At 40.1% G+C, this 18,459-nt stretch overlaps 1 long non-coding RNA gene across 1 annotated transcript; it reads left to right on the top strand.

Annotated features, from left to right (window-relative positions):
• Positions 1-1,609: 1,609 nt before the first annotated feature.
• Positions 1,610-5,449, top strand: LOC121879785. Its single transcript, XR_006091420.1, has 2 exons — positions 1,610-2,258; positions 3,791-5,449. It is a non-coding gene; the product is annotated as an uncharacterized LOC121879785 (long non-coding RNA).
• The last annotated feature ends 13,010 nt before the right edge of the window (positions 5,450-18,459 follow it).

Raw genomic sequence — 18,459 nt, 5'->3', positions numbered from 1 at the left:
CACTCGTAAAATGGCCTCCAAGGAATCTGGGCTAAACTTGTTTCTTGCCTTGGACTTCACATTCGTTACATACGAAAACACTAATTCAATAAATGCGGTACTCAAAGGAATACAATAAGAGTTCAGAGCAATGGTGGCTAGCTCTTCGTAATACTTTTCCGCAGCTGCATTTTCGTAACTGAAAACCGCTGTTCAGAACTGAACAGGATCTGGGATTACTGAGTTAGGAGACTCCTCTTTCCAATTAGTTTTCATACAGGTACGTTCATACTGGTCTGCGACTGTATTCACATCCAAATGTTCTTTAGCCAACTGTCCAAGGGGCAGAGCACCGAACCGTGACTTAACTTGGCCGAGACAAATTTTAGGATCCAAATATTTTATGTATTCCATTTTCATTGTTGTATTGTCTATTCGTTTATCTAACTCGTCTTACTGTCTGCAGTACGAAGTCGTGGCAGCGTTGCTGAATCATTTGCTTGTAGTCATTGCTTATTTTGCTCAATCTTAAGTCATATTCAAATTTATCTCCAAGCTTACCATCGCTCAGTGACCAAGGGAATTTTATCTGATGAATTTTTTGTAGAGTTTTTGAAGCAGAAAGTTCCTAAATTCCTTAATATCTCGAAATAACTTGCTGGGATCAGTATTTGATGCTTCGAATGCGGCATTTAGGGATTCAAAATTCTAGGCTATTGGGCAAACAAAAGTAAGATAAAGCTTGTTAACTTCATCAAGGAGCATATCTCTCAGGATGCGTGCATTGTAGTTCTTATCAACAATTGAGCAGAAATATGCCTTCAGTTCTTCCCACTGATTTAAAATTATGTAAATGCATTTTCCTATAACGAGCCAGCAAGTGACACCGGCGGTAAAAATTTATCATAGTGTTCATTACCATTGTTCATTGTAGCATATATTTGTTTGTAGTCATCTCTACGTAATGAACATACATTAAACCAATGAGGAATTTCAGAAATTAGGTAGACTAAGTTAGAAGGCAGAGTCTTGAATGATTTTTCACAACACGGGAGGAAAGGGAAGAGGCTGGGGAGTCAGTCGGTACTGGCAAAACTGACCCATATGTCGCGTGTACTGAACGGCGCTCATCTTTTGGAGAAAGGAGAGGGTGCATGAACGTGTGTGCTGGACGTGTGGATTCAGTACAGGTCGTCACAAACAGGCGTTACAAAAATGATACGGACAACAGGATGTTACTTGGTAAAGTATTATGCTTTATGTTGCATTAAGCTTTATAAGTAGAAGGAAGCTAAAAACGGGCAGAAAAGGTTACTTTTCACTGTCCTTTTTAATTACAAAAATATAGGACAAACAGGTCTCAAAAAGGACGGATTGTCCTTTAAAGGACAGACCTGGCAAGCCTGCCCTTGAGGTACTGTACGTACAAGTGTATACCAACAGGATGACCAGACCAATATTGTATTATTTTAAATCAAAATGTACATCAATGTTAAACCCTATTCTCATTAAAAAACTCTGAATATATATATATATATATATATATATATATATATATATATATATATATATATATATATATATATATATATATATATATATGCAAGTAAATCACTGTAGGTGCGCGAGATCTAGGTATATGCTGATATATATGTGTGCGTAGTTTAGTACAATAAAAGTTCTTAAAACAATGCATCACGTAGTCAGTTTTCTACCAAATGTTCGTGCGTGTTTACAATCAGGTGCGCTCACCACCAGTCACCTCGTCTACGGGGCTCTCACTCTGTTTTGGTACTGATGTCACGAGTTAGCTTCAACCAATCGACATACATTTTACAAAACACTCCAGGTCTAACCAATCAGCACCCCTCTCTTTTACCACGTGAGCGCCTTTAAATCTTACAGTGACCAATCAGAGAAAGGGGTGTGGCCAAACGGTTCTTTTAAAGGCAGCCACGCGTCCCTACTGCGCATTTACGTCTTACCTAAGTCCCATCTAGCACTTGTACACACCGGGAAACCTCTGCGTAGAACGCATATTTTGCATTATGTCTGACGCATACTTCGATGAGTACGACCACTATAACTTCGATGACAAGTTGGTACACTCAAGAGGCAGTGGAAAGAACCGCTCTAAGCAGGAGGCTGAACAGAATAAACACCACAATGACACCGACGGTCACACCCGTAAGATCGTCAATAACATGAAAAACAACGAAGCCAATAACAGAACGGCTCAAGCTACTAACATCAAGCATTAGGATATTTTTCATTGTGTGGTAAGTATATGTTCGTGGCTTTACCTTTAACAGTGCAGAAAGTTCAGGGTATAATTCATGTCGAGGCAAATGTTCCTATATACTGTACTGTACAGTACTTTATAATTTCATATATCGGGATGCAATAATATCTCCTTTAAGCGAGATACATTAAGATAGGTTCACTGTAGTATATGTTGAGTACCGATGATTGGTGAATATTCCAACAACTTCCTTTATGATCAAGTATTAAAACAAATTTGAGCAGACGTTGAATATGTCTGTTGGAGAATTTGAAGATACGTGAACTTTACCCCAATTCAGTATTCGATATAAACGTGGTAAATTACGCAATTGTGCTGTCTTTATTTTGGAAAACGGTGTTTACTATACAAAAATTGGGACGAGCAATATTAGGGCTTGTATCGGTATATACCAGTACTGTATATTTGTAACCACGATTATTATACAACGTGTAAAATATGAAGGTCCCACCAACTAAAATGACTAGTTCACTGCTTCATTTTAAATATTTACACTCATCTGATAAGCTGTATTTTTGTGGTATAATATATTCGTATATCTTAAAGGCATCCTTAGACACTTTACTTGTGTGGAAGTTGAATTAAAGGAAGAAAAGGATGCCTTATATTTAAAATATTGACGATAAGTTGCCATATAAAAAGTTCCTTCAAGTGCGCAGTATCAGCTCCTGGCCTAAACGCAGTTGTCAGTTTTGTTGTTCTACTTATTATTTCTACCGCAAAGGGATTAGGTAATCCGTGAGCCTAATGTGTCATTTGTGTATCCTAAGTTGTCTTGTAACGGTGTTGAAGTAATTCACGTAACATTAATGTTCTTTGTACATTATCTGTATATTACCGTTTGGCAACTATTAAGGGTTAGTAAAGGTGGATGGACCATATAAAGAACGTTATTTGTTTGGTTTCAGTATTCTTATTTAAAGTAAAATGTTTGATATTTTGCTCCAACTGCGATAAGATTTCAAAGTCTTGTAGCATCAGTAATGTTAAAAGATAATGTACGAATATACTCGTTATAATCATTGTGTCAAGACGCAGGTGCGTCCATGAAGGTGATGGTTGTTATAACGAGGTTGGGAGGGCCGAGAGAGGAGGTAGCATCAGCTGTTGGTTGCCATGCAGCCAGGCCACCATGGCGCGCCTTCGTGGACCGAGTCCTTTGTTTACATTTTTTTTATTAATTTTTTTAAACTTTTCTATTAAGAAAATAGAAAATCGATAAATTGCGAACTAACATTTATGTACAAACAATCTAGATATGGAAAGGCAGGTTTTTGCATATGCTTAGGTAAAAAACAAAAACTAATAGTTACGCTATCAATTGCAAAAAAAAAAACTCGGTGTGTGGAACTCCTGAGACTGTACCTTCAGTAGCTAACTGTTCTCTAAATTTTCGTATTCAGGAAGACAATTCTTATTAAATCTTGAATCTGAGCCCACACACTAATAGTTTACATTGCAGAATTTTGAATTTGTTGTTTCCAAATTAATTTAGTCTACTATTTGCAGATTGTTGACGCCGAACCAAAGCTTAAAGTTACTGATAACGGATTTGGAACGCCTTTAGGATGTATGGGCCACCACTACGCCGAGGAAGACTTAAAGCACACGAAGACTTGAGTTTACACTATTAATTATCTCGACTCTAAAATAAATATGCATTTTTGGTCCTCGTCATCAAGGTAGTGTGGTCAGCAGCTTGGGTAGGGCCGGCAGTATTCCCCTAGTCTTTGAGCGGCACCCTAACACCGCTCATCCCGCCCAACTGTCAGAATAGTGCTAGATGACTGTCCAGATGACTGTCCGGACAAATGTGAGGTGTTACCCAGTGTGATCGTCACTACCAAACATCACAGGTTTTTCCAGGCTCCGGTTTCTTCCTGTACGAACACTGGATAGACAAACTGCCCGAACGGCTTGTAAACAATGAAATTATTCTTGTAGTGTTACAATGTTCATTTTACATTCCTGCAGTCTTCCTTCTATTTTACGGAGGTACAGTATTTAAAAGCACTCTGCATTAGCAATCCTGTTTATTTATAAACCTCTGAATATCGGGACCACAGTCTGATTAATCACTGTTGAGTGGTCAATAATTACGGGGAACACATTCTGCTCAGGGTTGCAAATTTAAAAATAACCACATTGACGCTGAGCCCAGACACACGTGAGGAGAAAAAGTGCGCTGCCTGCGGCGGCCCACACTCCACTACCGACCGGACTGGACCTGCCCCAACTGGAAGGAGGCATGCAAGGTAGCCAAAGTTCGCCAAAACAAGAAACTTGGCTACAAGGAGGCCGTCCTTGTAGTTCGCACTAAAGTTAAGAAAAAAGAAACAAAAACACAAGAGAAGAAAAATCACAAGTTACCAAGAGACAAGAATACCAGGAGACTCCAGGTCAGAACACCTCATCAGGATCACCTCCTCCGACTTCCTCAACATTTACGAGCAACCAGGGCACGAAGAACAGGACCTAGACACTAGCGAATGGACGGTCCAAGAGAGCAAAGAGAGGAGGAAAATAAGATGAACTTCAATCTAACAAGACCAGGCTATTTCCATCGAACAACCCGTATATAAAAAAAGCAAACACCACACCCAATCAAGCCGACCAAGGAGAGAAACCATTGCCCAACCCAACACTCACCTGACGTATGGTCCTGCCCCCACGTCCAGGCTGGGTGCTGCTACCCCCTCAAACCTACAACCCCACACCAAGCAAGCTGTGTTGAGCCACGCCATCTGTCCTCTCCACTAAAATTCCCTTCCATCCTCTCTCTTTGAAGCCTTTATTCATTCAGGGTGTCAACTAAAACAGTACAGGAGGAAACCCGAGCCGGGGAAAGTAGTACTAACACTGGATAGTCCAACAGCCCAAACGGCTAATAAGCAAAACAACTATTCTTTTAGTTTTGCAATGTTCATTTTACATTGCGTAAATTCGTGTAGTCCTGCAGGTCTTCCTTCTACTTTACGAAGGTACAATATTCAAAAGCACTGCATTGTTAATTTTTTTGTAAACCTTTTAAACCTCTGAGTATCGGGACCAGTCTGGTTATTCACTGTGGAGTTGCCAGTTAGTTTTACCGAGGAGCACCCAAAGCAAGCTTTTGCTCTTTTTATTTTAGGTTGTGCCCGTTGTGATAATAAAAATAATGATTTTGTATATGTTACTTTTATTGACATCACTTCTGGAGGACTGATGGATAATTTATATACAGGATATAACATTGGGCGATGAAGAACAGACCGAACGGTAAGTAAAGTAGAATTATATGAAAATAAAGACCCTTGTTAATGGCTCGCATGAAGACTAAGTTTATTTAATGGCTCGCATGAACACAGCAAACAGTTTTTCATCAAAATTTAAAGCACACTAACCTAATGTTAATAAATGCGTGGCCTACACCTCATCACAAGACGATAAATCTACAAAACGAAGCAACCCGCTAGTTCCATAAATAACGGTTTACACATTATCTGGTCTACTGTAGATGCAGACAGTACTACCACCAGAAGTTGGGTTGGTTAAGCCAAGTTCTATACATCGTCTTAATGTTTTTATTATCATCCAAAGGACATATGGAAAAATTTAACGAAATCGAACTTCTGGTGGTAATGCTGTTCAGACTACCGATGTCACTAACGCCCGGCCGCCTGCACTACGGTGTCTAGTGAGGAGAGTTGATGCGATAAATATTTAAATGATCCTACATATTTAGTCATGACCAAGCATATTTTAAGATCTAAAATTTTTTACCATAAATTATTCTACCCAAGGTTAGATTTTATTAGTATACTGGTTAGATTATAATATGTACTTACCTATATCTTCTACACGTATTTCATAACGTTTTCTACCAAACCTCTAATGGAGACAGGGCATGACTGGATTGTGAAGTTTAAAATAAACAACTGATCCAGATATTATAACACCTGATCAACTGTTATGTTAATTTCGTAGATCTCCCGTCACGGGCCACTTACCAGGATCAATATCACTGCACTCTTTCCATGGGCGTCACACAACCACTTTTTGTTCCCAACTTTCCGAGGGGTTGCCATTATTTGTTAAGCACGTCCTGTCACACACCTCAAGAACTTTGGCGCCAACTAGACCCAAGGCGGCAGGCACTCGTAATGCAAGAAATCATGTTAGATGTACAGCATAAGGAATATCAATAAAAATGTGTACACTTCAGATATTTATCAAATAGGATTTAGTAATTTTACAATTAAATGTAACCATTATATCTGGCTCAATATTTTATTTTGTGACTCCTCCTCGATTATGGATCTTAGCTTGACTACGATAAATGGCGGAATCATTCGAGAGGAAATGACTAGTTTCGCTTGAGTGAATGACAACTTTTTTTTAACTGGGATTAGCCCACCCGGGCACAGGTCACTGACCCACATCGGGGCCTGGGGGACTAAAATGAGATAATAATAATTTCATAATAATAAATAAATAGTAAAGTAGTATTAATAATGATAATACATACAAAAATGAAAAAAAAGAGATCTAAAGTGAAACAATATGTATGTTGTGTTGTTAAAGTATGAAACAATTGAGACAAGTCAGATCAGCAGCCTGGGACTTAGTCACAATTTTCGTGGTGCCATATGGCAGCAGGTCTACCATTAAACAACACATTATGCTTCCAATATCTTACCAGGTGGTAATACCTCCGTTTGGTAGCTGCCTACTACAACTTGTGGAAAAAAAAACGACAAAAATAGGAGTTTACGTAGGAAGTGCTTGTGACGCCTACACCTTTACCATACAATAAAATTACCTAATCACATAGTAAAGGATTTTGTTATTATTAGCGATATCTTGCATCTCATAACAATTTTGGTAAATTATTGGCACCTCTGCCTGAAGACTTTCTTGTGATTGCCTAATACTTAAATAATTCAATACTGTATAATCAATAAGCCTACTGAGTAAATGATATGAGTGAATATCAAATGCTATCTTTGTGATGTTTGGCAGTACTGTAGTCTTCGGTGGTGTTGATTGTATAATCCTGCTAAATTCTATAATAGTTCAGTGATGAGTTTTGTTAGTTCGCCAATGGTGCTGGGGGCGAGATTATTATTTTTTTCATGTTTTAATACGGGGAATAGCCCACATGGGCACAGGTCATCGGACCCACAACGCGGCCCGGGGAGGAGATAAGAGTAAAAAGAAATTAAAAATAGAAGATAAAAAAATATTCTACACCACAAAGATGCTGGAAAACCATTTTGTTTCATGCGACAGATTGTAAGAGTATGGAAACACAGAAGGCAGAGCATTCCACAGTTTGGCTGTGTGAAGAAAGGACCTTCTATAACGGGTTATTCTAGTGTGACTGACATCCACAGAGAAACGGTGAACACAGTGGGCAAGACGTGTGTTAAGAGCCCACGGCCTTGCCGTCGGTACAAAGGATGCCAAATCCACAGAACTTTGCCCGTTAAAATACAGTACCTGTGACCGGGGGTTGTGTGTGTGTGAAGCAACTTTGCAGCTTGCTTGCCTTTTCCTAAATTCTGATAAACTACTCCCTTTCTAACAGGACAGAGGGATAATTAATTAGTTAGTTGTACTTGTTAGTTTCTATTTGACAATAAAAATTTGGTAACAATCCTCCACTCGTTAATCTTGGCTTTACCCTTAACACAGGAATATGTATTAAGTAAACTCCAGTAAATTAAATCACATGTTATTGAAAATGCAATACACATATTAACAATTTTTACATAAACACTGACAAATTCAGCTGACGCACTATGAATACAGTAACATCATACAGTACTGTATCTCTTGGAACACCACACAAACTCAAGGGTGGGAGAATTCAAAAAGGTATATTGTTGCCAGTAGTAGTAGTAAATAAAATATAAAGACAACACAATCACATGTTTATTTGCTAAAGTTTATAACCGGGAAATACCATTGTAAATCAGATGTACTGTGCTTTATCACCAAACAAACCCACACAATTCACATAAAACAAAATTTAACTGATTTCTCTGAACTTTTAAACATGGTAAACAAGATTTACTGTAGTGCTGAAAATCAAGTGTAACAGATACCTCTCGTGGTGATTCCCGTATGAACTGTACATTCAACCTTCACCATACCATAATTCAAACATGTTAATTGTTAGTATAATTAGTACTGTTACAACAAATTATATACCTTCGAGATATCATGACTAGTGTGTGAATTACAGTATACAAAAGCCAATAATACCATAGAAAACTTAACCTTACCACTCCCCATTTCATCAGCTTAGTTGGTGGGACATTTCACTCCCGTACAGTAGGTAATGATCTGAAGAAAATGGTTACAGATATTTGCATCTATCATAACTAACACACAGTATACCATAGGGGTATACAATATTGCTTATGCCAGGGTTTTTGTGTGTGTACTGTACCTACTTTAGGATTCACAATAAGACATTTACACAATGATGTCCAATGTGTATAATATCTTGGTTCATGAAGCACCCTGGTAATGGGATTCACAGTACGAAGCATGATAGTTGTTTTATCATGATTTTGTGACACTAATTCACAGGCATATCACATGATCGTTTTATCATGATTTGGCATAACTATGACAATTTTATCCTGGAATATTTCCACCATAAATAACTAAAAAACATAACAAGTAATTATGATGGTGTAAAGCACAACACCATAAAATAAATTAACTTTGAACAATTTAACAATGAATACTGCACAGTAAAGAGAAAATTATTATTATATTAACTCACACCAGAAATAGACTGAGCTATGCTTTTATGTATATTTTATCAGTTTCACTATGATCTTCATTCCTTGATACTGTATTGGTTGGAGCACATAATACAGTTTCCTTATTTAGGTCACTACACAAGTCTTTTGTCACTTAATCTTAAAGCTGTACATGTATGTTGTTCCTAATAACTCTGACAACTTAGTTCTTAAGTTACAACACTTGACCTAAGCATGGTAAAAAGATCACAGTCAATCATTCCTGACAATTTAACTACCTACTTCTGTACACGTAAAGTACATTGCACTGGTGCCCAAGGTAATTACTTTATCCTGGCTGCCACTGATCAGCCTCTTTTATGGTGGATGTGGCATCATATAGTCTGTTTCAGCTAACATGGCAGTGACTGATTCTCTGTACACTACATGTGAATGAGTTTGATCATAAATCACACCTTCCAGAGATTGGGGAATTTTACTGGTATTCTTTTCATCTTGTACAAACTCTAGTTACCAACTGATGCAATACAAACCAATATTTTACAGTTTTGCTAAATTTTATTATTCATCATATTGTTTCTAAGATGTGAAAATAAATTGTGTTTATGGTTCCCTAAGATGCCTACACATATAAAGTACAGAACAGTAAAGGTCAGTGTTATAATTAATACACCGAAGCTTCATAATTTCACTTGGTAGAAGAAAAATTATAACCTTTCTACATCTTGTATCATTCTACCTCCGTCACATTCTACACATCTTTTATCATTCTACCTCCCTGTCACATTCTACACATCTTTTATCATTCTACCTCCCTGTCACATTCTACACATCTTTTATCATTCTACCTCCCTGTCACATTCTACACATCTTGTATCATTCTACCTCCCTGTCACATTCTACACATCTTGTATCATTCTACCTTCTCTATTTTCTGTGGCCCTAAACCTTCCCACAGGACTATGAGACAAGTCAACACAACAGATTGATGGAGTCAAGACAACACTACACAAGATTAATACTGAAACATATAAAAATATCTTGCAGCACATAGCCAAGTTTATCACCCAGAAGTCACATATCCTAGCCAGTTATGATAGCATATTCCAGTTACATTTCCTAGTACATTCTAGACACATTTACCATAACCAGTATATAGTACAGTATTCCAATGCATTAAAGGTCAACAATTCAGTATTTCTTAACCCTAATTGATCTAGTCTTATAATTATTCCTTCACAAAATTTTTACTATGTGAGTATTACGTCAGTATATTCTAGGTGTTTATCCCAGAATATCCTATTAAACTTTTAATATTCCTTAAAACTATTGGACGACTATTGGACGACCGAGTATCTTTTTCATATACTGTATGTATGTTGTGTTGCGTCATTGTACCCTATCCTACCATCCTACGGTAATATAGCCTGAGACTATGATTGCTTATATCATTATAGTTGTTATTATAATTAATGTATATATAGTATGACACTATAGCCTGCCACTATTATGATGCAAGTATTCCTCTACAGCCTAACTACTGTAACTAATATCACTACAAGAGTAACATGCATTTCAGGAACCTAAAATCCCTGATATTCAGCATGTTTGTTAAGATGGTAACAGAGGGAAGTTTCAGTGAAGTACAATATCACTTTATAATACTACTGCACTGCATCAAAACTCAGTCTTGTATGGGAACCTTTTAATAAGAATTTCCAGCCTAGACAAGTACCCACGCCTTTTTACACAATATATTCACTTTACAGAATAGTACAGTAGTATTCAGTTTTATTTTCATTATCTGTGTCTCTCAATATGTGTAGCTAGTTTAATGTAAATCTATTTTATTCTCATATTGTATTGTACTGTCCTGTACTGAACCCAGGGCAGTAGTGAAAGATATGCACCAACACTCCCCTTGCATGTACAAAGACTGTTATTTCCTGCAGAATAATTGTATTGTATTATTTGTATGGGGTCACCGAGATGCTCAACAATATCTATAATAACATTCCACCGAAACTTCCTTCTATAAAACATTACTTTTGTGCATACAGTAATAACACCATCACCTATCACTAATAAATCTTAATCATAAAGTACTGTGCAATAATAAACTACTACAGTACAAGCAAAAGCAATAAAATCAAAGCCAATTGTAAGACCATTAGTATCATAATAGTTTTATTATCAATGTATTTACCATATACAAAAATTGGTGAACCGTGTCCCCTCATACATGCCTAAGTCGTGCTACATCCTCACACAATAATTACTGACGATACAGTAATCTTAAAAGATGCGATCACCATCCAGACTATCAGTACAGCATCCAGTCTTAAACATCTGGTACAAAAATCTTTCTTAGGAACCAGATTTTATCAAATAATCCTACATCACTAAAGAAATACATTAGACGAGTATTTAGACACATGACAAGGCCCAATAGGGAGAGAAGCAGCCTGTTATGTTCGGGGCTTTCATTACCTGCCAATTCCAATTTTTCATTTCTCCCATTGTTAACTGCTTAGATCTGCTCACTTCCAATAATCATGAAACCACTACACCAAAACCAACCAATTGGCTTCACCAATGCCAACAAAAGCTTACCTTGTTATCTACAATGGTCAGCTACACTGTACACTGTACAGTGTACACTGTGTGTACCTAGAAATTACAAGGAGTCCCATACTTGCAGGTATGGAGTGTAACAGGTGTGGAGGTGATGCTACAGGGAGGTGAGATGATGCTACCATGTATGATAACCTAAGGTGCTATATTCCATACAGGTGCAGTCCGACGTGTTGAGTGTTATTGTAAGAATGGATGACCGGGTAAGGAGGTCACTGATTGTTATGCAATAAGTATGTTTTATAAGGAATAAATTAGTTAAGACATGTTATGGTTTCACCCTTCTTTCCCCTTATCGATCTGATCAATGAAAACCTAACCCAATGCCTAGCTCACTCTGCCCTCTACCTAACGAGCTACATACTGCCCAGAGGGGGTCTGGTGGCAGCAACCCTTAGAAATTAAGATTAGAGTTAAGTATTTCCCCTTAGAGTTAGTGACCCCAGGTCTGGCAGTATAGTACAGTCTCTCAACTTTACATGACAAAACTTTTTTATATAATTCAAGGACAATAGGCACCCCAAGGATCAACTGAACTTTAGGCACCCCAGGGATCAACATACTATATAATAGATTAGCATTACGATAGTAGAATTTATTGAGGGGATTGGAAGAGTGAGTTGCAACTGGCTGATGCCCTGTCCTGTGCTGTGCTTCCTTGCTGCTGCCCAGATGGGCAGCTGTAAATCCTAACAACATTTTTGTTGAAAGATCATCTCCATCACTTCTACAGGTTCAACATAGCAAGACTTTTTGTTAACCCTATAACTTTTGAGGGGCAGAATAGTCTTGCTCTCAATACAATCGTTTATGTACTTAGGAGAATAATATTCGCCATATTTTTCAGAGTGTGTCTCCCCTGAGGGCCATTTAACGATTTGTGTATGGCCCTCTATCAGAGGAAAAGTGTCCCCCCCCCCCCACCCATTTCATATACGTATACTCCCCTGTAAAATCTGCCCTCACGCCTCTGCCAACAAGCTATGTCTCACGTGGGAGGAACAATGCAAGGTAGCCAAGGTTAGACACGACAAGAAACTTAGCTACAAGGAGGCTCTCCTTGCAGTACACGCCCAAAGGAAAAAACAAGATACAGTCAGTTTTGCTACAATGCCTGTTTTGTCAACGCGAACTGGCTATAACACGATTTATGAATAGAAGAACGATATTTGTAAAACGCGATTGAGTGTTGGCTGTAAAGCTATTCCACTCGAACGTTTTAAGTGTACTGTTGCTTGGCACAGGGCTATGCGGTATTTACAGTTCATGTTCGACATCACATGTTCAATTGATTCATGTGTTTTGTTTGTGAAGTGTTATTTGATAGGGACTTTAAATTTCATCCCTTTTTTTTTGCAAATTTAGCTGTTCCCGTAAATACTGTATGAAAAAATAAATACAAATAATGTTTTGCAGTGTGGACTAATAGCACTTTACATGATCATTGTATTCTTATCCTTATTGATAAAGGATAACTCACCTACTCAATGTTACTGAATCATGTGCCATTCCCCATGTCCGAGTGTAATACTTTGACCATCCCACCTGGGCACACGGAGGCACACATGGGAAGTTAAGCTCCTGTCATCCATTTGAAGTGATTTTGGGTCGATTATTGTATATTTAAGATGACAGCTCCAATTTGTTACTGTACTGTAGTGTTAAGACAGCCACCATATTGCTGCCTCACTGATCATGGTTAATAACTGAAGTTCCTCGTGTCAACCATTGAGGACGGTGAAGTGAAGATGTAAGATGTGGGCCACAATGACCACAAGACAAAGGTTTGTTTTGGTTCACGGGTCTCTTGCTGCACCACATTGGAAACTTTCTGCTACAACATAACATATTGTGATGTCACATCTCAAGACCATGTGTAACTGAGAAGTTCACAATGTCAAGCAGAGATAAAAAGTTCTCCTGTGAGGAATGTGGCACAGAGCTTGGCTTCAAGTCTACTCTCCAGAAACATTTACTTGGACATAGTGGTGTGAAGGTGTTTCAATGTGAACAATGTGGTAAATGTTTCTCCCAGAAGAGTAAATGATTTTATGGTATTATTTCCACAGGTCATTCAAGTGTTCGCTTTGGGTTTTTGTAGAATGTGGCTTCCAAATGGCATTAAATATAGAATTCTTATTTTTTATAATAGCTAACTGCAAGGTGTCATATGCTCTGAGTGTTCATCTGTTCAGCATTTCTACGTCAAGCATCAATTATTGAGCGGGCGGGCGGGTCGTGTTGCGTCTCTGTAACAAAGCGTGTTCGGCATCCGGGCCTTCGATGTAGAGCGGCAGAAATTGGACAGTGATTACATAAGTTCGTCAAGATCGTCTTAGTGAGGTGAAAGTGTAAATCGATGTCGGACTTTTCATGCTAGACACGATTGTATTTTTGAAAACTCAATTTCCACCGAGTTGGAGGTACAGCCAGGGTCACAGGCCTATAACCACACAATCACTGCCACATGACAAAGCTTTTATTTTATTTTATTTTTTAGGGTGTTGTGGTCACGGCTGTGATAAAGGCCAACCAGGGAGTGTAGTACTGTGCCTTCAGTTAAATCAGTTCATAGTTGTCATCAGTGAATGCAGAAGAGACTATAATAACTTAAAGTGAATACATATTGGCAATCGAGCTGGTAAGGACAACTGCCAGCCTATTCGTGTCATAGGTGCCACAGAGACTTTAAATTTTATTTTGTTTGTGTGCTTGCTCAAGGACTGAATCTGTGTTTATAATACACCACTCACAGGGAGATACAGTGTACACAGTGATAGTTCATAGTGTCATCAGTGACCGCTGAAGTTGTAAATAACTTAAAGTGAGCGCTCACTAGCAAGCAAGCTGGAAAGGCACCGTGCCAGCTGAAACCAAGTCGTGTCATAGGTGCCACAGAGACTTTAAATTTTATTTTATGTTGATTGTGTGCTTGCTCAAGGACTGAAACTGTGCCTACAATACACCATTCACAGGGAGATACAGTGTACGCAGTCGCAGACGACAACTCCATAGGCAACAGAGAGTAGCTAAGTACTTTTTTCTCTCTTTATTTTCTTTGAAATAGGTGTAGATCTATACACAGTCTGCACCCCCCCCCCACAACAACAACAACCATGAGTTTGGTATGTGATTACTGCAGGGAGACGTCGGATATGGAGGATGCAGGCCTAACTAATGCAACGTTTAGGAAGTTACTAACTGCCGTAAAGCTTGATGGCTGTTGCTGGTATTGCCCTGGCTGCATAGTCAAGGTGAATGAAGCGATTGCAATCCATAAGGGAACGAGTTCTCTAGGGACGAAAATAGATGAAGCAGGAGCCCTGCTGGTTGACAAACTGGAGCAAGTTGAGAAAGAGATCCTTGCTAAGACTGAGGAAGTAGCTAATAGAATGGAGGTGGTTGCTAAGAGGAGCTATGCGGACGTATTAGGAGGGCCACGGGTGGGGGGGGCGGAGAGTAATGCAGAATCAGTACAGGTTCTACAGCAGATTGGGACTCTGAAAAAGTGTGTCGAAGAAATGAAAATTAACGGACCTACTGTTAGGGGAGAGGAGGAACACCAGGAACGGCTCCAGCGCAGGAACAATGTAATAGTTTTTGGAGTCCCAGAGAGCCAGGCAGAGGGAACTGTGAGTAAGGAAACACACGACAAGGTGCTGTTTCAAAATATTTGCACAGAGGTTCTGAAGATTCCAGCAACCCCTCAGGATGTGAGGAGACTGGGACAAAAGCAGGGGGTTAAGCCTCGCCCCCTCAGGATCACACTAGGGAGTGAGGAGGAAAAATGGCAAGTTATCCGGCAGGCAAAAAACTTAGCAAGGAGCGAGGCATTTCGAGATGTATTTATTCACCCAGACCGCACGGTAATGCAGAGGGAACAGCACAAGAAGCTCCTGCTGGACTTGAAGCAGAAGAGGGAGGAGTCGAGAAGGAACGGGGACAGGTGCACATGGGTTATACTCAGGGGGAGGGTAGTGGAAACAAGTGTGCCGACACAGGGCCAGGGGGCAGCAGTGCACCCTCCACCCACTCAACCCCCCACCCGGGAGGCGGCACCGGCTCAGCCTACCGGACAGGAGGGAACGAGCGCCGTGTAAACAATGAAATTTTTAACCACACCCTGCAAAATACAGTGTACTTAGCAAATGCTGCAGCTTCTGAGAATGTGGGTGGAGCGGGTTTATTACTAAGAGCAGAGACGTTACCGAGAACAAATTCTGGCTTGAATGTCATGTACACTAATACCGACACGTTCCTTGATAAGAGGGAGGAGTTTGAAACACTACTAAGAGTACACCAACCAGACATTGTAGGAGTTGTAGAACTGTTGTACAAGAACAGGAGAATCGACCCAGAGGAATGTGAGTTCAGTATTGCTGGATATGACTCATTTACGAACCTAACTCAAGAATCCTGCAGGAGGGGTGTGGTTATCTACGCTAGGCAAGACCTTAGAGCCAGCCAGGCGAGGGTACAGGGAGAGGATGTCTTTGAAGAGTCCAAGTGGTGTAAAATTAAATTAAAGGGAGGGGACTTACTTATCGTCGGGTGTATCTACAGATCCCCGAACTGTGGCCCACTAAATCAAAGGAACTTAAGAACCTTAATAAACAATGCGGCGATGCTCAACCCCAGCCACCTCCTTATCATGGGGGACTTTAACTATGGCGACATCGACTGGAGAAACGAGTCAACCCCGAATGACTTGAATAATCCTGCTACTCTTTTTGTAGAAACTCTGAGAGATAATTTTCTGTTCCAACATGTGAGAGACCCGACACATTACAGAGGGGAGCAAACACCCAAGCCACTTGACCTCATCATAACAAACGAGGAGGGTATGGTGGCCAAACTGGAACACCTTGCCCCAGTTGGCACCAGTCACCATACAGTGTTGTCATTCAGATTTAACTGTTACCTAGTTCAAGATAAGGCCAGGCCAAGGTGCAAATATTACAAGGGAAATTACAATGGGATGAGGGAAGAGATGAGGGGTATCAACTGGCCTGACTTATTAAGGTACAAGAACGCAGACACTACGCTGAATATCATAACTAGTAAAATGACCCATTTGATCGATAAATATATACCCAAGACCAAACCCAGTGCTTCTAGGAATACGAGGGGATCCCTACACATGAACCATGCGGCGGTCGACAAAATTAAGAAGAAAACCCAGAAATTCAAGACGTGGGTTGGGTCAAACGATGAGCAAGACAGGAGGATGTATGCAAGAGCCAGAAACCAAGCAAAGATAGAGTGTAGGAGGGCTGAAAAGGAGTTCCAAAGGCTGGTTGCACGCGAGGTCAAGTCAAACCCAAAGGCGTTTTACCGCTATGCAAAGTCGAAATTGAAAACGCGAGTAGGAGTATCAGACCTGAGGCTTGAAGATGGTAGTTACGCAGATTCTGACCAGGATAAAGCTGAGGCATTGAACAGCTTCTTTTCCTCAGTGTTCACAAGAGAGGATGCAACTAACCTTCCTGCGTTTGAGGACAGACGGTTCGACACAGCACTGACCCACATTGTGTTCACAGAAGAGGGTATTAGAAATAAACTGTCCAGGCTAAAGGTCCATAAGAGTCCTGGACCTGACATGGTGCATCCTAGAGTGCTAAGGGAGCTGTGCAACGAGCTTGCAGAGCCCCTGAAGATTCTGTTTTGTAAATGCCTGGATGAACAAATGGTCCCCAGTGAATGGAAAGTGGCTTATGTGAGTCCTATCTTCAAGAAGGGCGATAGGCACTCCACGAACAACTATAGACCGGTGAGCCTGACCAGCATAATATGTAAAGTACTTGAGAGTATTATCAGAGATGCAGCGATGGAACATCTACTACGAAACAACCTTGTAAAAGATTGCCAACACGGTTTTATGCCGGGGCGCTCTTGCTTGACACAATTGCTCAAGGTATTGGATATTTGGACCCATATTCTAGAACGGGGTGGTAATATCGACAATATTTACCTAGATTTTGCCAAGGCTTTCGACAGTGTACCCCACGAAAGGCTGAAAATCAAACTGGAAGGGTACGGAATTCGGGGAAATGTCCTAGCGTGGATAGAAGACTTTCTACATGACCGCAAGCAATGTGTGGTGATTAATGGCACGAAATCGTCATCTGTACCTGTAACAAGTGGGGTACCGCAGGGTAGTGTATTGGGCCCGCTGTTGTTTGTTTGTTTCATAAATGATATGCCTGACGTTGTACACTCCTCCATACAAATGTTTGCCGATGACGCCAAGTTATTTCGGGAAATTAAGAACCAAGCGGACTGTGAAGAGCTGCAGAAGGACCTCTGTGGGCTCCAGGAATGGTCGAAGGAATGGCTGCTGAGATTCAATGTCACGAAGTGTAAGAGGATGCACCTGGGGCGTACCAACGGTAAGGAGGCGTACCATATGTCCCAACGGGATGAAGAAAATGTACTAGTTGAGACTGTGTGTGAGAAGGACCTAGGTGTGTATGTTGACAATGAGCTGAAGTTCTCGGGCCATTGTGAGAAGAAGGTAAATCAGGCAAATAAATTATTGGGTCTTATAAGAAGGTCGTTCAGATATCTAGACGGTCCGTCCCTCGTGACGATCTTCAGGAGTGAAGTGCTTCCCCATCTGGAGTACTGTCACCCCATCTGGTCCCCGAGATATGCTAGGGACTGTCAGTTGGTTGAAAATGTTCAAAGGAGGGCCACCAAGCTGGTGCCTGCACTTCGGCATCTCAGCTACCCTGCGAGATTGGAGCGCCTGAACTTGCCTAGCTTATACTACAGACGGGCAAGGGG

The sequence above is a fragment of the Homarus americanus genome, unplaced genomic scaffold, assembly GCF_018991925.1.
Source record: "Homarus americanus isolate GMGI-L3 unplaced genomic scaffold, GMGI_Hamer_2.0 scaffold42643, whole genome shotgun sequence".
Lineage (NCBI taxonomy): Eukaryota > Metazoa > Arthropoda > Malacostraca > Decapoda > Nephropidae > Homarus > Homarus americanus.
Note: the sequence above shows the minus strand (reverse complement) of the source record. Positions and strands in the feature narration are given on the sequence as shown.